Source organism: Dromaius novaehollandiae, chromosome 1 (assembly GCF_036370855.1).
Source record: "Dromaius novaehollandiae isolate bDroNov1 chromosome 1, bDroNov1.hap1, whole genome shotgun sequence".
In the NCBI taxonomy this organism is placed as follows: Eukaryota; Metazoa; Chordata; class Aves; order Casuariiformes; family Dromaiidae; genus Dromaius; species Dromaius novaehollandiae.
In genome coordinates this window covers 213,340,278-213,358,004 of record NC_088098.1, presented here as the reverse complement: position 1 = coordinate 213,358,004, position 17,727 = coordinate 213,340,278, and the positions used below count along the sequence as shown (strand labels likewise).

At 37.1% G+C, this 17,727-nt stretch overlaps 1 long non-coding RNA gene across 1 annotated transcript in view; it reads right to left on the bottom strand.

Annotated features, from left to right (window-relative positions):
- The window catches only part of LOC135330626 (uncharacterized), a 546,609-nt gene that overhangs the window by 31,639 nt on the left and 497,243 nt on the right, over positions 1 to 17,727 (bottom strand). The gene's annotated exons all lie outside the window — the stretch shown is intronic.

The following is a 17,727-nucleotide window of genomic DNA, read 5'->3' as shown; positions in this document are numbered from 1 at the left end:
ATAATAAAATACATTACAAGACCTACAATACTACACATCCGCAACAGCTTTGAGGGAGCATCTGGGAAGTCTTTGGTAGATCAGTGGGATTCTGGAGCTCCAACCCCTTAGCTGGAGATCCAAAGAGGACACTAACACCTCAGAAGGATGGTTTGGAGACCAAAGATAGATTTGAACTTTCCACGTTTAATTGATTACAAGGAAATCTGAAGGTGGGTCTGGTTATTTTATTCTTGGCTTCAGACAGGGGTATAAGAAGAAAACTGTAATACTGTACTGCAAACACTTTATGATAAACCCTTATACTGTATTAGGCAGCATAACATCCTGGCTCAATGTACTTTCAGTTCATCGCATGTGCTGATTAGCATGGCTTGAATGTGGAAACATGATTTGTTGAGAGATTTTTTTGTGATTCCAGGTGTAGGTTGGGGTGTGAAGCTGTGCTAGCTGTGTTTCATAGTTCCTTTGACAAGTACTGGGAATTCATAAATATGTATGTGACTCCTGCAAATTTCACCCCTTTCATTTCAAAGAAAGCTCTCCTCATCATCTGAGTTGGAAAAGAAGATTATTTATTTTCTTTCAGCACTTCCCTGTGTAAAAATCCAAATTTCTTGAAACAGCACAAGAAAAAAAGAAAAGATGTTAATACAACAAGAATGACAAGTGAACCGCTAATGGGAAAAAATAGTGCATTAATAATTTGTGAATTATATGTTTGCAAATGAAGTATTTGAAGGCAACAAGTCCATGAAAGAAGTTAATAATGTACAATGGGTAATGCTCATGTTTTTAAAGATAAACTCACACTCTACTAAGACAGTAAGACAGAGTACTCCAGTGTTTGTGAGTTTATCATGAACTGAGGCTAGAGAACTGTTCAGAATCGAGTCCTTAGAGTGGGATTCATATCATCTAAAATATAGGCATCTAAATGCAGACAGCTCAGGCTCAGTGCAGTTGACCCAAAAGTGCATTTTGTGCCAGCTGAGATGTTCCTAGGACTCTGTCCTGGTTGCCAGCTGCCCTTACAGAAAGGTATGGATCTCACTGGTCCCCTGTCACATTTGCTATGCTTTTGCAGATGTCTCCTGAGCAAATCCCTTCCCAATATTTTTAGTGGATCAGCTAATCACACGTTAAGTGTCTACTTAGAGGCGGGCAGAGGGGTTCTCAGAACAACAGTGGTTATGTTAGAAAGCTGATCCACACCAGATACCTACATGAAGACGCTGACATTTAGATGTCTTGATCTGTGACCTGAACTTCACCTCTGGTCTAATGTAGTTGACAACTTTCCTGCCATGTTAGTGGAAAAGGATAGTATTTCCAGAGAGCAATGCATCCTGCCTTTTCTTAGACTCCCATCTTAGGACAGAATTAATCAGTGTCTGGAGATGTCCCTCTTTTCCATTAAGTATAAAGACTAATTTAGAGTAGATGCCTAATTTTTATATCGATAAAATTAAATGAGGCTTATTCCACCCACAGCCCGTTTGGTTTGCTAAGACAGCCAATAATATAGGGGATGTGGTGGCTGCGAACTGCACAATGTGAGAGACTAAGGCTCTTCTAATGTATGCTAATTGGCTTAATTAAACTAATCCCCTGTTATTTTGAGGAGCCTAGGCTGAAGGAAAGAAAGGAAAGATGGTGGACTGAACCTCTGGATCTGCAATAAGAAAAACAGGCAGAGAATAGACCTTTATTTTGTACAGGTCACTGAACAGCCCTGCCACTAGAAATTCTTGAGGACGCTAAAAATCTGGGAAAGATTTTTAACTCATCTTAAAAGGTTTAGCATCTCAATACCACTCCCTTGGGCCTCAATACTTTTAACTCATTTTTTTTTCTTTGCTTGTTATTGTTCATATTTGTTTATTAGCTTTGCAAATGTGTTTATACTACAAAGCTCACTACTCCTTTCACTGTGCTTCAGGATTGTCTCCAAGGTGCTTATGCTAAAAAAGACTTCTTTTAACAATTCATGTTTTAAGAACATACAGCTCTTTCTTAAATTGACGGTTCCAAAGGGACTAGTGTTTTTTGAGTGATAAATTACATGACTTTTGTATTATACATTTTACAGCGTACCTTGTTTTGTGTGGCTGAAAGATAAGATTGTCTCCCCATTTCAAATATGTATTTTTTAATATGTACAAATACATAAGGGAAGAACACAGGTTTGGCATAATTATCTGCTGTTTTAAGTTGTGTCCATGTCTTTTTTTTTAAAACTGTTGAAAGATTATTTCCCATGGTATATCTCTTGAAATACATTTTATTTTAACCACAGGTTTAAATAAACTGCTGTTTTATTCCCCTCTAGTCACATAAGAAACTGCCAGAGTACCTAATAAAATGTCTTCACCAATGCCTAAAGCTGTAAATATTTAGGGAGCAGCCAAAATAGCAATAGTGCATTTACAGCAGTAATGGTAAAGGATTATTATTATAAATAGAAAAAAAATTACTTATTAAAAGGACTGACTGAAAGAAGAAATGATTATGCTATAAAAGTTTCAGTTCATTAAAAAAAAAAAAAAAGGCTTACCTAAATATTGTTATGGGTACCTTAAACAAAAAAAAACTGGACTGACAAAAAAAAAAAAAAAAAAAAAGACAAATTATACCTTCAAAAATGAAATTATGGTATTCATCTGAAGATAAAAATCTGATGGATGATACAGGCATATCTGACCTATCCACTGTTTTTGATATGTTACCTACCTGAGTAGGAAAAAAAAAAAAAAAGAATATATAAAATGTACATGTTTGTTTTGGTAGATAGCGTTTGGCTGCCCAGTCAGGAGCTATGTATTTAAATGACTCTCAAGACTGGAACATCAGAGCATTTTCTAAGAATGTAAAATACAAATAGCACCTTCTCTCACGTACCCGGCTTGTGTCTGAAATCCCATGGTTAGCCTAAAGAGTTTGTGTTTGTTTTTTACAGTATTCAGGAAAAAATAAATAAATTACATTTCTGAAACCTGATCCAAAATCCGTTTAAAGTCCTTGATAAAAATTAAGTAACCTTTTGGTGAGGCCATAGCTCTCAATAAGTTTGTTTCAGTGGCTGATCCAGTCTGACCCATCCCAGAGAATAATTCCTGCTTCCATGTTAACAAGATTGACTGCTGCATTTCGTACTCATCATGATGAATGGTTCCTTTTAAAAATTTAAAATACTATGGTATTAATGCACAGAACCCTTACATGTCATGCCATACCAGAAAAAAAAACAAAAGACCTCAAAATCCAACAAAAAAATACCAAAAGCTTCTCAACATTAACAATATGCAACAATATCCATAAAATGGCCAGTGTTCTTCTAAGAAGAGCTTGTCTTTGTCTTCTTTACACCCTCCCCTCTGGTATTTATACACACTGATAACCCCTTGAGCTTTCTCTTCTCCAGTCTATACAGTCCCAGCTCGCTGAACTTGTTTGCATATGACAGATGCTCCAGCCCCTTAATCATCTTTGTGGCCCTTCTCTGGACTCCCTCCAGTATGTCCATGTCTCTCTTGCACTGGAGAGCCCAGAATTGGACACAGCACTTCAGGTGTGGCCTCACCAGTGTTGAAGAGATGGAAAGGATCACCTCCCTCGACCTGCTGGCAAGGTCGCTCTTCCTAGCACACGCCAAGATGACATTTCTCCGGTTTGCTGATGTCCCTCAAAATGGCAGCTCAACCCTCTGGTGTTATCAACCACTCCTCCCAGTTCTGTGTGGTCTTCAAACTTGCTGAGAGTGCAGTCGGTCCCATCACCCAGGTCATTAATGAAAATATTAAACAGCATTGGACAAATATCAACCCCTGGGGGACACTGCTGGTGACTGATGTCCAGCTGGACTTCATGTCACTGATCACAAGTCTTTGAGCCCAGTAGTTCAGCCAATTTTCAGTCCACCTCACTCTCCATTTATCTATTCTGTACTTCATCAGCTTGTCCATGAGGATGTGGGGGACAGTGATGAAAACCTTACTAAAGTCAAGATGAACAAAATCTACTGCTGTCTCCTCTCCCTGTCAATAAGATATCTAGATTCAAGACTGACCAGCTATGGCTTTGCCATACAATTGTGGTTTTATGAAGATAAATATTTAAGAAAAAAATCAAGTATTTTGATGATAAATGCCCAGAAATTATTTTGCTGGAGGATGGGTGGATTGCATGAGAGAGATATGGCTTTAATATGTATCTGCAGAGATGGAAGAAGTGAGATTCAAGATGCTTTCCCAGAGCATGTGCTTCTTTGATCACTATTTGTACTGTTTTGGGGATAAATGTCTTGCTATACTGAGTCAACAGGCTGGTTTTTTAATGTGTGCTCTTTAGGCAAACAAATTTCTGTAAGATAGATAGGTCTATAAACCCACCATCATGAATGTGCACTAATGTACACTGAAGAATAAATACATTAAGAACAGAAATCTATCACTCATACTTCTCTGTCCCTTTTTTCACATTCCTTTTCAGCTTGGCAAGATATTCAGATTGAATAGCCTTGTAACTCTATTCCCCTGTGTGAGCTTGTTTTTTATTTTCACATACATTTTTTCCTGAGATTGCTTATAATTATAGTGCTAGAATAATTTATCTTCTAAAAATGTGCTGCATTATGAAGCAGTGTAGAAATGTGTTACATAGGAAAAGAGTTGAGTGTCCCAGAAAGTAAAAATGACTGTCAATATTGATGGTATTAGCCACATCCCTTTCTCTCTGAACATCTTTGAATCTCTTTATTTCAAGAGCAGTCAAGATACCTAAGATCAAAATATGGTCTTAGTTACACTGATTTAAATGCAGGGTAACTGCACTGCACTTAAGTGTTCTTAACAAAAGAGCTGAATTTTAATTTGATTTCCAAATACAAAAACTATATTTCACTAACAACCTGCTAGGGTGAGGTTTGGGGATTTTTTTTCTTTCCTACTCCTTTGATTCACTCACTTTGAAAGTATATCTATTTATGCATTCTTTTATAAATGCAATCACAGCTCATTTTGCATTTCTCATTGGGATATCATTTAAGCATAAGTCAAGCTCTGTTACATACAGTCAGACGGGTTAATAGAAAAGATTACTGAAATACCAAAAGAGCTGATTAAAACAAAGCCCTGGTGGATTCTTCAATAAATATTTTTAGAATATTGCTCGTACCTTATAACGTTTTGTTAAGAACTGCAGGCTTTGATGAGCTACAGGATAGATTCAGGTCACCAATGCAGGCTCCAAACTCAGCACGAAATAATTTAAAATAGCATAAATATGTTTATGTGCAACAGACTGGAGCCATTATTCTCTTATTCTCTCATTGGCAGAACATTGAAAATCACTTTCTTCTTTGTTCCTTCCTGAATATGGGTGTTTCTGTTTCTCCAGGTGATGACCAGATCCCTAGCCCAGATGCCAGCAGGGCCAGACAGCTCCAAACTGCTCTCCCATCTCCAGCTTTGGGGAAGAGCAAACTCTGTGCTCTGGCTGAGTGATGCCTGGTGATCGGCGAGAGCACGGTCAGGTTAGACAGGACATGCCCACACTTTGGTTGCTTTCAGCAGTACCCCGTAACTGCACCTACAGCCACCCCAGAAGGAAATTGCTGAGTGTTGTCATCTACACTGATTCCTTGGTCAGTGTACTTTTCAGGGCACTCGATTTATTGAGCCTTTGGCTATAGAACTTGTCAAAATATACCCGCAGCCTACATCTTTTGAGATCTTTGGGGCTGTAAAGGAGGAGGCTGCTTCAATTCTTCTACCATCCTTCATGCACAAGAATTGCAATGGACAGAGATTTCAGAAAAGAGAGAAAGGAGGGTGTGCCAAGACATACACGCATTTAGCACATTATAAAAAGTATTTTACAAAAAAGGTGGCAACCACTTTTACTTCCTTAGGGTATCTGCAATTTTGACTGCTTCCAAGTGATTCCTAAGCAGTGTTCTTTTGGTGATGAGGCTTATTTGACCACTTTTCTTGTTTTTCTTTTTCTTCTTCTCTCTTTTTTTTTTCTCTTGCAAAATCTAAACTGCCTCCCAAAGTCTTCCTCATCCTTGGAGACTGCAATGACTTTGCAATGATTTGTAAAAGTACATATGGAAGTTCCCACTGCAGTGCAGTAGAAATTCTTTCTCTACAGTAGGGAGCTCTATATTTCTCTAGAAAGCAGGGGAAATATCATGGGGGTTAATGGAATGAGTTTGGTGACTGTGCAAAGGCAAGATGTAATATCATGACTGGCTCTACAAAAGACCAATACATTTTGGAAATTTCTGTGGGGAAACAGAGATGCCATCATGCTTGCATGAAGGAAGAACAACAGAAAATGAGACCTACTAGATTTTTGTACAGACTGAGTAGACAAACAGCTCTGTTACCACTGAAGATATGAAGTCTTCTCTTATCCTTTAGACCTTTGTGGCTTGAAGTAGAAGGAAGGGACACACACAATTCCTGGGAAAATTTGAGATTCTTGTTACTAATAATTTTGGATGAGGTCTCATCAAAATCTTGTCTACAAAAATGTGTGTGTGTGTGTGTGTGTCTGTAGGTTTGTGTAGAGTATATACTGTTTTTTTCTAATGATATTTTTCTGATCATGAAAGCCTGTAGCTCACTCAGTCCGCCATCCTCTTTACAAATTGAGCTTTAATTTGGATTACAAAAATATATGTGGGTAAATGCAGGCCTACAAAATCTGCTTGCCATGAATGAACAAACTAGCTATTCTGATATATAGAAACTAGATCACTACCCACAAAGACTACAATAATCTTGGCCAAGTTAATGAAGTGTGTGTGGGGAAATCTAATGCTATAGATAAGCTAGAATATTTGCGTTGCTTGTTGCCATTAGTAACGTAGCATAAGGTTTTAATGATAATAATACATAACAGTAGTAATACGATAATAAGAACTGATATAAACTTCATGTAAGTGAGTAATTCAAATAACCTAGAAAAGTTTTGTTCTCTGATGTATTGACCAAATACGGATGAGGAATTGTCAAAACATAAAAAAAAATTCCTTTGAAGTTTCCCTCGGGGCTATTAAATGAGACTGCAAAAATGAATACAGTTAGCAAACATATAGATCTTGTCTTGTTTTTCTATATTTTATATATTCAATGAAGACATTTGATTTTGTACAAAAACACTGATAAAGTGTTTACTGATGTCAAACTTATACTTCCCACAGCAGTACCCACATATCTAGTTAGTCATGAATTTTGCAAATAGTAAGTATTTAATTGCCTTTATCTAATTTGAATGTAATCAGACAGTCAACAGACCAGATGACTGTTTTAACCAAAAAGTCTCCTAAAGAACAGATTGTCTGTGCTTCAGTGGCAGCTCCATTAGAGTCACCATGAGAAGATTTCTTAGTGTGGAAATGGACTTCTGGTTATTGAAGAAAATAAACAGAGAAAACGTATTTAAAAAACTATCTACCATGAGATTAGAAAATAACTGCCCCTGAGTTGAAGGATATATAGCTGCTGTCACAGCCAAATAAACTGTTAAGGAACTTGCAATCCTGTTTCCCATAGACAGAACAAGTCATTTGGAATGTCTTTGGATCCTGGTTTCACTTGGAATTGTTTTGTGGCTTTGGCCCAGGAGCAATCTTATTTCATCCAGTGCATATTTCTAGGGAAAACTTTCCTTATTCTAGTGGAGCTTTTCGCATTTCATGAAGAATGGTGTCTTTTCTTAGACTCTAGCTCCTTAACAACTATGTTATAAACTGAACACTCCCAATTACAGTGGAGGACCAGATCACCATGTCTTGATATTACCTACTCATCTACTAATAGCACTAGAAGCAACTGAAGTGATAATCTCAGAAGGTCAGTGAAAACACGGTCTCAGCCATGTTAAACGGTCACAATTATCTTCACACAGTCCCCTTTCAATAAAAAGGATCACCTTTACTGTATGGAAAATTGCAAGAAGGCTATGGACCAGAAAATGTTACAATGCCTGCATTAAACTACAGTGCATTAAATCTAACACAGCAAGAACACAGAAACTGAGCAAAAATCAGTTCTGGAGCAGTGCTGTTGTTATTTCCTGTTCTGTGAGAATGAAAAGCAAATTTGGATTTGGCAATACCATTCTAAGACCAGTTGTGAACCTCCTGGAGTCTCCAGATGAGATAGTTTCAACTCTTCTAGACCTCAAAAGTACTAAATTCGTGAATGCAAAAAATTCCAGCCCTGTTGGCATTTGGCAGAGGTAACTGGATCTAACTTTTGCCCAATCTCTCCAGGAAGGACACTATATTGTTACTATCCATTATCATGAGTATTTAGCTCTTTGATATGAGAAAGGAGGGAATGAAATTCATGTTACAGCATCACAAAATTCACAAAACTTCTGCAATGCTTTAGAGCAGTCTGTGAAATATTCATGGCTACCTTACAAAGGCCAGTTCCTAGTGCTTTCAGCTCTGAATAATTAACAGCAACCTACCCATCCCCCAGGATAATATATAAATAAAATATTAGTAAGCCCCTACGATAATAAATGCATAGAAGTTGTTTACACAGTATTGTAAAATCATGTAGAGCTCCAAGTCACTCAAAGAGCGATAGGAGAAAAGTGAGTAAAATACAAGAGCAGAGGAATGTCCTTTCTAAGCAAGATCAATGGTTTGAAGATTTGTGTATTCTGCCTCACTGTGCCAATAGCAAGTACCTGTAAAAGAGCATAAGAATAAAATATGCATACGGCCATGTTGCCCCAGTATGTTCCCTTGGCTTCAGGTGATCTATAGCTTAAGGAGCACTTGAGCTAGGGGTATATTTGATTTATTAGATCCTGAGAGATTTTTTTTTTCCATATTAATCTAACTTTTTGAACACACACAAACTACTGGAACAAATTTGTGTGGCAAGGACTTCCACAGCTTAACTATATTTGGAGTACAAATACAGTTAACAGCACATCCTTTGGTTTGCTATGACTGTCCACCAAATGATCTCACTCAGGTCTAATTATTTTATATCCACTCTCCTTCGTTTCCTGTGATTTTATGGAACTCTTTTTGTGCTCATCCAATCTGAAAAACTGTGGCCAGTTCAGTTCTTTCTGACTATTCAATACTTTCAATTGGAAACTATGCAGTACTTGAGATTGACTCAGTCCTTTTTAGCTTTAGCTGAAAGTATCAGGAGACATGGCGCACCTGCAGTGTCTTTCTCACGAATGAGTTCCAGCAACAACAAAACTCCAGGGCAGTTGCCATACACATCACAATCAAGAAAAAAGGGACATGCAACCCGTGAATGCAAATGTCTGTTGCAGAAGTGCTCTGTAACTGACATATATAAATACATATAGATGTATAAAAATACACAAACACTTATGTACACTTAAAGATTTTGCAAGACTAAGAATTGCAACACATAGTTCCTAAGTTTTGTAAGACCAGTTGGACCTTCTGAACTGCACTGCTAATAGCCTTTTTTATGTGGTCCTCTATAACAGTTTATGTTGGTCAAAATACACAAGACACCTTAGAGGCCAATCTTTGCACTTTGATGTTTCTTATTTAAATAAGGGACACTGACAGTTGGAATTCAGACTTTTTTTACGACCAACTTCGGATCTGAGGTTAAAGTAGTTCCTAGAGGAAAATCCTGACTTCATCTCCTTATCCGCCTCCTCAGCTGAACTATAAGAAGTACTATTGACAACAGATTAAAGAGTTTTTAGAAAGAATTTCGGGTTTCGCCAAGAAACCACCTGGAGAGGCTTTCAGGTCATTATGACTCTTTTCATTTCAGCTTCATGGAATGAAATTCAAGAGCAGTGGGAATAAGTTTACTGCTTTAAATCTATTGAAAAAATAATGTGCATTTGCCTTCTACAGTACTTTCCCTAACCAGATTTTTCAAAGATAAACTCTTACTTTCAGTGCCATGTGGACTGGCACTTCTGAGATACTTGGATTCTCTTGAGGTCCAATGAGAGAATCCATCATGTTTGATGTAGGCACGCAAAGAGTGTCATCCAGCTAAAGTCAGGATGAACTTGGAGCTCTTTACCAAATCCTCGCTTCAGGGGGGAATGAGAAATATAAAACCTGAAAAGTATTTATAAATCATAGCAGATTTAAATATGGGAGCAGGATTTATAAAATTGATTATTATGTCAGGTTTTCAGAGCACAATTATAGCTTACATCAGTTATATCTCAAGTGTAAAATAAGATGGGGCAAATGAAATCTTTTTATTTCAGGATTTATAATGTGCTTTGTAAATCATTGATTTTGTATATATTACTTGAGAAGCAGAAGAAATGTAGACGTGTCTGTGGATTCTTAAATCCGCTCTGGAATCCATCAACTGTTTTAGAAATTATTTTGACTAAATATGATCTTTGAAATAAAAGTTTGTAAAGTAAAACACAAACCTGCAGATTTAGTCAAAATATTTATTAATCATAACTAAGGAAATCTTTAAGAAAAATGTGCTCTACAAATAACATTCCTATGTATAAAATGACCCGGCCCTTTTCTCCAATCATATCTTTCTCTGAGCCAGAACTAACTCCTCTGAAAGAAAGAATTTCTGCAACACATACGGATTCTCTCCAATTACAGCCCAAACCATAAATCACTGTTTCAATGCAAAGCAAATTATGTGGCACTAATTTCACTTAACATTAGCCAAATTGCTGGATTACTAGGATAGTGAGACTATCTATCTAAAACAAATATATTACAGAAATAGATAAAACACAGCAATATCCTCTGATCACTTTTGCAAAACATCATACTGCCATTTATATAGAGGCTAAAATACTTTGCATGCAACATATCTTCTCATCCCTACCTGCAAGTTGGATTCTTTCTTATAAAAGCAATGGATCCTATCCTCAGCCAGTGTAAGGTCAAGTCTTAGCAGAGTTATGATTCAGGAGATGATGCTAACGAGAATCTGTGTCGCTTTATATTAGTTCCAAATAACTACTGCGTCTCTTTGGACAAGTCACTTTCTCTGGTACCAACAGTTATATTTTCATTTTTCATTTCTTTTATCTATCTGGATAAAGAGTCTCTACCTCTTTAGGGCAGATACTGTCTTTCATGTGTATCTGTCAGGACAGATATGTTTTTTCACAAAACAACAGAAAAAAAACAATTGTGTTAAACATTTTGCATTGAACTGAACTTTGAAATGCGTCACAATCTTTGGCTGATATATTAGCCTACTGCAGATAAGCTCACTTCCTGCAATAGCAGATAATTCTTATCTTGAACAAGCTGTAATGTCAGCCAATATTATCATTATCACACTATAAAAAGAAGAGCTGGCTAAAAGAAAGTCATTTAAAAACAAATAAAATGAACTCAAAAAATATGGCAGCAGTCTGAAAGAGTAATTATGGGACTCTGCACTCAATACTGCTTCTATACCTCAGCTGCTTGATTGGCAAAAATATTTTCAACTACTTCTATCATCTTAAATTTACACATATGTCTTTACTAATATCCTTGACAGAGCTTTGTTGGTGTTTCAAACCTCCATTTTTTCCTACTGAGGTCCTAATTTGACAAAATATTTAATTGCATACCTAGGATTAAGCATGTGAGTAGCAGAATATTAACTTATTTTTATTTTAGTGAAGTACAAAAATACTTTTTGTGAATCTGGCTGTGAGCAAAACCAGATGGGAAAGAGTTTCAGAGATTTAAGTTATTAAAAAAGAAATAAAAAAAGAAATAAAAAACACCAAAAAATCAACCGACGCCTATCAGAAATAACAGATGCCCTGCTAAGTCAAAGCAATGATCCAGTGGGCTCCCTACTCTTTCCTCTAAATAAAACCCTTTTTGAAAGTGCATACCGGAATAATCCTTCTTTCAATGATGCGGGCTTCCAACTTGTATGCAACAGATGGGTTCAAATCCTTAATTTTAAAGAAAGGAGCTCTTGAACTTGAATTTCGCTTCCTAGTCATGTGACCTTGCTATCCAGACATCTGGTATGGGACGTGGCAGCAGAATGATATTTCTTTAAGAATATCTTTAAACACCAAAGAAACAAACAAATAACCAAAATCTTTTATGGAAACTTGCACACTTCTAGGAAAAAGAAAAGGTTTATTTCAACAATTTCTTATTTCTTATATTTCTTATTTGAAGATAGAAAAGCAGTTCTCCAAGACAGCAGCATTTCAGGGCTTTTATTTGGCCTAACCCCAAGCAGTACTGGGAAAATGAGAATAAAATATTCCCAGGCAAGTGTTTTTTTTTTTTTTTTTTTTTTTTTTTTTTCATTTAATTACCACAAAACAGCCTTGAAAGCTCTGAGATATTGATTTATTTCTGATTGTCAATGGAAACTCAAATATTTACCTATAAATAAACTTGGGCTGAGGTAGAAATCTCACTATTTCCTGACAATTGATCAATTAATCTCCCGTGAACTAGTTCTTAAAATTTTATATAAATAAATGAAATCCAAACACTAGGTGCAAGGCAATGGCCATCCTGAATTGCTTCAATAGATAAGGTCAGTGAAATAGTCTTTACTAAATAAATAAAAAAGAAAGAGAAAACTCATAAACCCCAAGCACCTCTGTGCTAAAAGATGTCAAAAAATTGCAGATAAATGGAATTTTAGTAAAAGTCAGTAAGATCCCTGACTGAAGAAAGAGTTTTCCACAAAACTGATTAGCTCTTCTCTTGTCATGCCTGTAGACTACTGCTAAAGGACTTCCCAGGATAACTAAGAAAAGTAAGCCTGTGGTCAAAATAGATTTTGACATGAGCAGTCTAATTCTCCAATGACACATTTTTATGGAGCTTCAAAATGAAGAATTCTGAAAACCTTTGAATTGTTTCACTTATCAAATTTCAGGACCTTGGCTCTTCTCTTCCTTTCTTCTACCTTATCTACCTTGACTATGTCTGAGAGTGAGGAAGGAGACTTTATGCCAAAAGGGAAACCACAGGTGTTCTTTTGGGATCTTTGGGTTTTTTTTGTTTTTTGCTTTTAATTACATGAAAGAAAAGGTCACCAGTCTTTTTTTTTCACATAATTGCAGTGCAGATCTTGTATTCTTTGTTCATTTGTTTTCCTTAGAAGCCAAGGCTTCATGAGTCAGGGAACATAAGCTGTTTTTAACTAAATGAAATTTTGTAAGCCAAGTTCTTGCTCTTTTCATTAGGATTAAGGGTGGAGAGAGGACCTTGGCAAATTGACCTGAGTGAACCTGATGGCTCAAGCACCAGAGAGAATCTAAAAATTTCCAGCTACATAAATCAGCACAAGGACTAGAATAGTCAACCAGCAGAAGAGTCATCACTGTGGACTAATTTAACTTTCCTTTGCATGGGCTTTGGAAGGGTTTTACTGTTTTCTGAATGACCTAGTGTAGAGCTAGGTTGGGTTTATTTTCTAGCATTAGATTTCTAGCTTCATGACTCTTTAGCCGCATCCCTGTAACCAGACTTACAAAGGCACAATTAAGAATTAAGAAAACAAAAAAAAAAAATAAATAGAAAGACTGAGGAAAAATCTACTTTTTCCTTCATTTCATGCTTACATAATATTCATGCATATGTGGATGAGTCAATCAACAACTGCAAGCAACAACACCAACCTCTACTGAAAGAACAAAACTGACATTAGCTGTGTGTCTTTGGTGGTAGGTACTATGTCAGTACACAGAAAGATCAAATCCTGCTCAGGACAGCTTTTACCGAAGCAAGAAAACAAACTCAAAACCAGACAGACAGCAGAAAAGGACTGACAAAAATTGATCGGAGTAATATATAATATATAAAACTAAATGCATACATATCGGTTCTATGTCAATGTGGTCCTCTGCTTATAAACTAAACAATAACTACATACACATTAACTTTCATGAAATAAATACTGATGGTTGCTATCAAGTGGAATTTTTTTGCCTTTTCCTCTCTTTCTCTCTTTGTTTGTTTGCCAGTCAGTTGTCATTTTCCTGTGGCATTTCGGGTGCTCTGTTAAAACCTTTCATAAAGTATACAATTTACTTAGTCTTATTTGTAAACATTTTTAAAAATATTTGGGTTTAATATTTTAGATAAAATCCATGATTGCTACTGCCTCTCTATTTTTAAGCAGTACCAAACACCCCCAATATTGATTTGCTGCCACCTTTTTCACATTATTTTCATTAGTTATTAGTAAATGTGCCCAGCTATATCAGATCGGAGAACTAAGTTTAGTCCTGTCACTTTCTATTGAGAGTCGCTGAGTCTGTGCCTATAAAAGACTCTTTTCTGAAAAATTAGATCTGCCTCAGGAGTTGCATATATCATAGCTTGCAAAAGTAGTGTGAGACAAGGAGATGGTGAAAGCTTCCATTTTTCTAGCCAGGTAAAATCCAATAACTCTCAGAGAAATGTATTCTGACAAAAACAAAATCAGTATGAAAGTGTTAGGTTAGGTGATAAAAAGCTGCACAAGTTTCCACAAGCACAGAGGGGACCAGAGGCCAACAGCAGGTGGGGTCACCTGAATACTACCCTGCCCCAGGCCCATCGCAGGAGAGCCATCCGATCAGGCCATCAAGGGCTCATCTCCACAAGCACAGAGGAACGCAGAGGCACGGTGGCAGGCAGGGGAACCCAAATTACCTCCTCAGTGGAAGGGACACTCTGTCCCGGCTTCTCCCAGGGCTGTCCCAGAAGACTTCAGCCCCGTGGTCCAAGTGTGAAACCCGGCAAGATGAGTCAATGGCAGCAAGTCTCCACAGCATCTTTTGGACTGAGGAGCGCACTGCCTGTGGGTGTGGGACACATTGCTGGATGCAGGGAAAGAGCATCTGGGGATTGCACAAGACTTATTATGGGATGTTTAGGGGTGGAACCAAAGGTGGAGAAAAGGAGGGATCTAGGTTATTTGGGGAGGAACAAAGAAGGGAAAATAGAGGAACATGGGGACAAAAAGGAGCTGGTTGTATGTAAACAGGGCTGGTCAGTACACTTGTCTGGAGTCAGACCACAGATCACGAGGCCCATGTGCCTGGTGCCAGCAACTGGAACGAGTGAGGATACATAATCAGTGTGTGATTGCCAGCAGATGTCAAGCTGGGTTATCAGCCAGATGAGGTGATCTGGGAGCCAGGGGTGTGAGTGGGTTTCCATGGGCGAGACCGCAGGCAGTTGACTACTTGAGGGACTGGGCAGTCCTGGCTGGTGACTAGGGACACCATGGGGTCTGGTTGGGAGACCTGATTTTGTGTGTGTGTGTGTGTGTGTGTGTGTGTGTGTGTGTGTGTGTGTGTGTGTGTGTGTGTGTGTCTCCAAATTGTATTATCCATGCAAACAGATTACAAATTCCAGATAGTCCCAGTGGTGCCAGTGCCTCTACCTGAGGAAAGGAGGTGGCAAACAAACCCTGGGAGAGGGCAAATGAAGAAACCAAAGAATGTCCCAGTGGTTCATGCACTGTCATCAGATGCAGGAAAATCCTTGCTATCCCTTATGCAAAGAAACTGAGTCTCCTATAGCCATGTAAATGACTGTTGTGTGTGAGTGTGATTGCCAGCTATTTCTATGATCTTTACCAGAAATGTGATTCTAAACCATCAAATATCTCCCAGTCAACACCCCATCAAAAGAGGACAGCTGAAGAAAAGAGTTTTAGTAGGTAAGTCATGTTTTCCTATTAACGGTAACAACAATAACAAAATCTTTGGAGAAATTCCAGGCATCATTTTCCAGTAGTGGCCCAAAATGTGATTAACTTAATTCTGTGGGGGAATCATATGCACAAAAATCAACAATAAAGTTGAAACAGAAAAGAAAGTTTGAAAAGAGGCACTTGAGAGCAAATAATCATAACTTAGATATTAAGCATCATGCATGGAATAAATATATTTGTATATATACGACATATTACAATTTAGCTACATCCCACTCTGCTAAGTATTCTCTCTTCTGCAAACACTAATTTTCTTTTTTTTTTTTCTTTGTATCATAGAGGATAATAATAAAAAATGTTTTTAAGATCACACTTGTACAAGACCACATTCTGGTGGCAGAAATGATCAGAACTACTGGTCTACATGCTAAGAGAGAAATTTCTTATAAAGTCATTGAAAGAAAATCCCTCACATTCCTTATCTTCTTAAGGTTACACAGACTTACCCTTTAGGCCAGGCTTCAAATCAAATGACTCCTGCACCAAACTGGCAGAGCCTGACTCTGGTTCAACACAACTGCAAGGAAGACAATCTGTTTTAAAGATGAGGAAGACAATTCACCTCCTCCAGAAGAGAGGCAAAACATCGCCTTTCCTCTGACAGTCTCTTTTGAATGAATGCCTTGGAAAGCACGTTTCTGAGGCAAGGAGGTGGTAAAGTGGTGTTTGCAAAAATAAAACGTATTTTTCATTGCAAATTGAAGAGAACAATGTTTAACTAATATAGAGAAGAATTAGATGATAATTCTCATAAATGCAGTGTCCTGTCTTCTAAAAATGTTAAATCATCTCATATTAAAGACCAATTTCACATTTGGGATGCTATATGACACTATATCAAGCCAACCTATTTTTAACAGATGCTTTTCCTCATGAAAGAATACTATTTTGTGAACTCAGGTTCATTCTGCTTCTAATTATCTAATTCTGCTTAGAAGTGCCAGCTTCATTCAATGATAGGAAAAGGAGTGGGACACAACAAAGGTGTGACACAGCCGCATCAGACAACCAAATCTGTTATTTTTCTACTGACACCGATCGCAAACAGCTACCAAAGTTGTTTGTTTTTAAAATCCTAAAATGATGGTTCACAATGGAATAGGTAGAGGAGTATAATGCTGAAGCCTGTAAGGAGATGATATTGTAACTGTACAACCTTTATGATCACAAATTATTAGGAAGCTCATCACAAACTCATCTGGTTTTAGATCTCACTTTCAGTATCAGAAAATTTGCAGAACCTTGGTGTGTTTTAAATCTGGCTCAGGAAAATGAAAATTACATGGTAAAAACAGCTCCATTTCAAACAATGCACAAAAAGCTTGACTATAATTTGATTGATATGGCAAGTTTTTTCTAGTCATAACATTATTTGGTTTACATACTTTAAATGTTTTTCCTGAACTTAAATTCATTTTACTGTCAAAGTCCTAGCAACTTGTTTGTAATAAAACATATATATAATCCAAACTTTATGAAGCTTAGGAGTAGTTCCAGCTAAACCACGTATTCACATATAGAGTACAAACCTGCAACTGAAAAATAAAGTCCAATCAATCATTACAGCAGAAGCAATTGATCTCATATACTGAGAAAGTACTATATGACAATAGACAGCCTTTCACCAGAGAAAAAAGTGCTCTGCAAACAGTTAAATTAAATGAAAGATTAATTGCAGTTATTTGTCCAGAGGAAAATCATGAAACAATAAAGTATATCAGCTAAATGTTTATAAAAACAGAGACCAAAAAAAAAAAAAAAAAAAAAAAGGGAAACAGCCCATGATAGCAATATCAGCTAGATCTGCAGATTTTGAATCCAGAAAAAGCTTCTCTAAAACTAATGGATTTTGACATGGAAGACGTTCTAGGTCAGACTTTTCCCTCTCTATTGAATTTAACCAAGATTTAACCAAGATTAGAGAGAAGTGGGGAACAGTGGCAGTGCTGAGATTATAAATGGAACTCATTTTGCCTAGCCAAAGAAACCCATAATGCTAAAGTCAACATCT